This window comes from Rutidosis leptorrhynchoides, chromosome 7 (assembly GCF_046630445.1).
Source record: "Rutidosis leptorrhynchoides isolate AG116_Rl617_1_P2 chromosome 7, CSIRO_AGI_Rlap_v1, whole genome shotgun sequence".
Taxonomy (NCBI): domain Eukaryota; kingdom Viridiplantae; phylum Streptophyta; class Magnoliopsida; order Asterales; family Asteraceae; genus Rutidosis; species Rutidosis leptorrhynchoides.
Window position 1 is genome coordinate 111562095 of NC_092339.1, and position 6093 is coordinate 111568187.

Consider the following 6093-nt stretch of genomic DNA (forward strand, 5'->3'; position numbering starts at 1 on the left):
GATAAACGGCCAAAGATAAAAGTTACACATTACCAAAAAGATTAAGCATAAATATTACAGAAGTAAACTAAACCTAGACAACTCGTAGTTGCCAACACGTTTTCGGCATTTCAAAGTTAATTTTTCAGCTTTAATAAATTTACAAAAGTGACCGAGTAGCCTACTTTGGAGATTTTTAGAAAATTCCTCAAAAATCGTATTGACAAACGGTCAAAGCCTGCAAATTCTTGTTACCACAAAGATATAACATGATTTTTGGCAAGAGTAAACACATATCAGGCCGACCATGACAACTGATACAAAACTGACATTTTTAAATAAAAAAGTTTCAGCTCTTTTTAGAATTTTAAAATGTGACCAAACCGTCAACTTTGATGATTTTTAGAAAAATCGTCGAGACTCGAATTGACAAACGGATAGAGTCGTTTATTAGACCTTACAGCAAAGAATTCATGGTATTTTTTTTATATATGAAACAACGCAGATCAGCGAGAATTTCAGTTCCCGTTTCGACATTTCATCAAAATTTGCAAAACTTCTTTTGTCCATAACTTGACAACCGTTCAACGAAATGAGACGTACTTTATATGAAAATTCATCTACTCGACGAGTAGAATCCAAATAACCACTTTTTATAACCCAGAAAATTAGTTCACTAATTATCATCAGCAATTTTAATTACGAAATTAATTATGCAATTTGTTTATTTCATAACTTTCTAACCGTTAGTTGGATTCAAGTGATTCTTAAACCAAAATTCAACTATTTTTCGCTAGCTTTCCAACGACATGCATATCTTATACCTTATCTCAATCGTATATGTAACTAATTCAGGAATCAACATAACCTATCTAATGGCAATAACAAAAGTACAAGCATGCATAATCCTATATACTCGAGCACTAGTCAGGGATACACTATTAGTATGTAAAAATTAAATTATGAGTACTCACATATCAATATTGAGATTCAATATTGCAGGAAAGGTACGTAAACGCAACGGAGATGATAAACACTATATTGACCTCACGAGCATACCCATGAACCATACTCAATCACCTCCATAGCTATAACCCATAATTTGCTTAATCCTATCCCACTCAAAAAAAACAACTTCGAAATCACTCGGACAGCACTCCGTCGTAATATTTTATGTATACTAATAATATCTTGAGATAATACGGAGTAAATATATATATGTAAATCGATTGAGAGAGTTTAGAGAAAACTATTTTCAAGTTTCTATGAAATAATGAAACCTATTGAATTCTATTTATAATAGATTTTTGAATTATTAAAGTAAATTATTAAAGTATGAATTATTAAAGTGAATTATTAAAGTATGAATTATTAAAGTGAATTATTAAAGTATGAATTATTAAAGTGAATTATTAAAGTATGAATTATTAAAGTTAAAGTAAAGTAAAACTAAAGTAAAGGTTAAGTTTAAGTATAGTAAAAGTATAAAACTATGTACGTATAATACGCGTATAAATATATATAATATTAATTTAAATCGTTATATATATTTAATAAAATAAAATATAAATATCGTTATCTTTATCATACTAGTTAAGTAATGAGTTGTCAAAAGTGGTTCTAGATATTTATAAAAGTTATATACGTTTTAATAATAAAGTTCTTTTTAAACTAAAAACGTTTTTGTACGTTTGAAACTAAATAGATTAATCGAGTCTTTATGAGATTCAGTCTTCCACTATCCTTTGTCTAGTTCTCAATGATTGACAATTTATTCATATTTATAAATCACTTTACCATTTTCCGAATATTGTTAAAATGAAAAGATTTCTCAAATCAACGTGGGTCTTTAAACAGAGACTTGTAATCATAAATCAATATATCTGATAATTCAATCATTTGATCTTATCTTCTAATTCTATTGATAAACATTTTGAAACAGATACAATCATATAAAGTATTTAATCTAATATTTTGTTTACGTTTCAAGTTATAATATATATACACATATACATATATAATCATATTCGTTTAATGGTTCGTGAATCGTTGGAACTTGGTCGAGGTTGAATGAATGTATGAACATAGTTTAAAATTCTTGAAATTTAACTTAACAAATATTGCTTATCGTGTCGGAAACATATAAAGATTAAAGTTTAAATTTGGTTAGAAATTTCCGGGTTGTCACAACAAGCTCCAGCTAGTTTCATCCAAACAAACCCTATAAGTGTTTAGTAAACTAGCTGGAGCTTATTTTTCAGTTCATAAGCTCTACTTTTTTTCATAGGGTGTGTTTGGCGCAAGAGCTTATGGGAGCTTATGAGAGCTTATGAGAGCTTATGAGAGCTTGAGCTAATGATTTTAATAAGCTCCAAGTAATAAGCTTTGTTTAGTAAACATAAAAAGTAGAGCTTATGAAAATCATAAGCTCTCGAAAAAGAAGCTACTTTTAGTAGCTTATGAAAAAAAAGTAGAGCTTATGAACTGGAAAATAAGCTCCAGCTAATTTACCAAACACTTATAAAAAAAAAATAAGCTCCAGCTACCATAAGCTCCAGCTCCAGCTCTAGCCCATAAGCTTCAGCTCCAACTATAAGCTCCAGCTCCAGCTAGTTTCATCCAAACACACCCATAAGTTACTAAAAGTAGCTTATTTTTTCAGAGCTTATGATTTTCATAAGCTCTATTTTTTTTGTCTACCAAACGAAACTTATGATTTGGAGCTTATTAAAATCATAAGCTCAAGCTCCTATAAGCTCCCATAAGCTCCAAGAAGCTCGTCACCCAAACACACCCTATATATATTTACACGGAAATTCCTCTTTTCTTATACTTGTAATTATTAAATATTAAATATTAAATTAATTATTATTATTATTAGTATTATTATTATTAGTATTATTATTAGTATTATTATTATTATTATTATTATTATTATTATTATTATTATTATTATTATTATTATTTAATATTAATTATAATTAGTTATTAGTTTTTTTAAAGGAAAGTTGTTGGCATAGAATACTCTCATTTGCCACGCATGCACGCACTTTCGGGCAGAAAACCCGATCCGCATTACAGGGATCCGAACCTTATACCATTCCGAGAGGCAGGCGGTTGGACATAGGTCCTGAATACAGGTCGGTAAAACTTTCCCCGGGACAATTCGACTTTCAAAAAATAAATCTCACGAATATTTTTAAGGGGAGTGACTCGAATTTGAGACATCTCCACCTCATCCCAATGCACAAGTGCAAAGGGGTGAACTTAGTTATACTATAAAATAACAACCACGGTTTTTTTTTTTTTTTTAAATTATTAAATAATATGTTATAATTAACAAATGTTAAATGTTATTAATCTAAATTGTAAATCTTATTTTATTATATATGGAAATAATTGTGCCGTTGGTCCCTTCATTTTACCCCAAAAAGCTAACAGCGTCCCTCAAGTTTTTTTTGGCTTTCAGCGTCCCTCTATTATCACTTTTTTTGATTACGCGTCCCTCCGTCAACTTTCTGTTAAAAAATTCCGTTAAGTCATGCCATGTGCCTTGCATGTGAGGGTAAATTCGTCTTTTAGTCTTCTTCTTCACCAATTGTCTTCTTCATCTGAATCTGAGATCTTCCCCAAAATTGCAAACCCTAAATTCAAATAAAATCAAAACACTAAATTCATGTACTCAAATCAAAATCTTAAATTTTACCAGAAAAATCTTCCAGGTTACGAATTCGATTTATAAAGAAATAGTTGACTTTTTGTTTTTAAACTTTGACTTCAAAATTCGAGATCAATTGAAGGAATTAGAGGCTCAAAGTTTACAGATAGTTCGACTAGATGATTCCTAACACAACTGCATTTTTATATTTTGATGTTTGATTTGGAATTGAGTTATGGATTAAAAGCTATCGCGAACAGAGGTAATGGAAGGTTTTAAATGGATGTTCAATAACCAGATAGTTACAGTTTGGTCAGCTCCAAATTACTGTTATAGGTAGGTCTTTTTATCTAGAATTTTTTACTTTAATTTATTATCTTTTTGATAAAAAATCATTGTTTTGGATATATATTTTAAAACTTTGTGTTACAGGTGTGGTAATGTAGCTGCGATTCTTGAGCTAGATGAGAATCTCAATAAACAGTTCCGAGTATTTAAAGCAGCTCCACAGGTTTGTTATTGATAAATTTGTTCATGCTATATGAGTTGCAATTTGGGTATTCCATAAATAACAATTTCTATAATAACTTAGAATGTTTGCATAAAACAATATACGAGGTTATATCATCTGTAACTTTAGATTACCTTTAATCTGTTTGACTTATCTATCTGTATTTCACACTAATAATATTGGTGGCAGCTAAAGGCAATTACAATTGATGATGATAGTGGAAATTCGAAGGATTTTATCAACAACATTGAACTGATCGATTGATGATGATAGTGTTTTGATTTTATTTGAATTTAGGGTTTGCAATTTTAGGGAAGATCTCAGTCAGATGAAGAAGACAATTGGTGAAGAAGAAGACTAAAAGACGAATTTACCCTCACATGCAAGGCACATGATATGACTTAACGGACTTTTTTAACAGAAAGTTGACGGATGGACGCGTAATCAAAAAAAGTGATAATAGAGGGACGCTGAAAGCCAAAAAAAAAACTTGAGGGACGCTGTTAGCTTTTTGGGGTAAAATGGAGGGACCAACGGCACAATTATTTCTTATATATGTATATGTTTAACTATAATATAATGAGTATTTAGATGCAAAATAAATACTGATATGTAATTTTATTTATCAACGTCATTCAGTGCAAAAAAAAAAAAAAAAAAAAAAAAAAAAAAAAAGTATATACTCCGTAATTTAATATCGAAAGTAACAAAAAAGTTTAAAAATTCAACTAAACAAAAAAAGCTTGTAAATAAACATGGTGATATTGACCGATTTATTTTTAGTTTAGTGTAGACCCAATTATTTGTACTTTATTGTTGAAAGTAAGTATAGACAGTGCTCGATTATCAACATCCAATTTGAAAGAGAGAGTAAAGTGAAATTAAACTAAATTAGGCATTTCATGGAGCACATTCAGTGTGTTTCCTTCAAATGCCTGTTATAGAACACCATTGTTATAATATTGTACTTTAAAAAAAATGCACAGCGAAAGTAAGGTCACGTATATTATGTATTACACAAAAGATTATATAATATAAGCACTGGTATTACTTATCACAAAACGTGTATCATAAAATTATAAACACAAATATCAAAGTTCGTCAGTAGTGTTAAACATAATAACCGTAACCCTGTTTCACCCAACCCACTAGCATGCAACAGGTAACCTGCAGGGGAGGAAATGTGAGAGATTAGCACAGAGCTAAGTAAATGAAACTATCTATCAGACTAAGCATAAGCACCAAATATGCAACAATCAAAGGAATTGCTAACATCCATCAACGATTAAACAATAATGACAATATTAGGATCGACTGCTTGTACGGGCCGACAACCACTAGCTGATCGTGTTTGGGCTTACCAATAGTCCATTATATTGAATCCACTGCATAACCTTTCAAACGCAACACATGCGTCCTTCTATGCTATACTGATCAGACAGTAGGACATGGACCTATCTCTTCTGGCTCGATTGACCTCATACAGACCACAACTTCCTCTGGCCTAGTGGTTCCTCAGCCTCCTCTGGCCTGTTTGGTGTTTAACGCAATGTTCACATAGATCATACAAATAGCAAAGCATGAAAACGCCATCTAAACATGACATCCAACTAACGCATGGCAATTCTAAATAATCAATATAAGCCGACAGTAGCATGACTTGCAGGTTTATACTAATTCGGAGATAGTCTCACTCACCAATTACCAGCACGAGAAGGCGCTCAGAGGTCTTATGTTATTGAGCCTTCTCCTTGTCTTTATCACCTAAGAAAGATACAACTAAATCAGTAATCATATCTCAACACCTTGTAAATCAAAAGCAATGATTATACATAATAACATCAAATGGGTCGAGGAACCCTAAACTAAATTCGCAATGTTTATCAACGACATGTGTGACGACCCGGAGATTTCCGACCAAATTTAAACTTGATCTTTATATGTT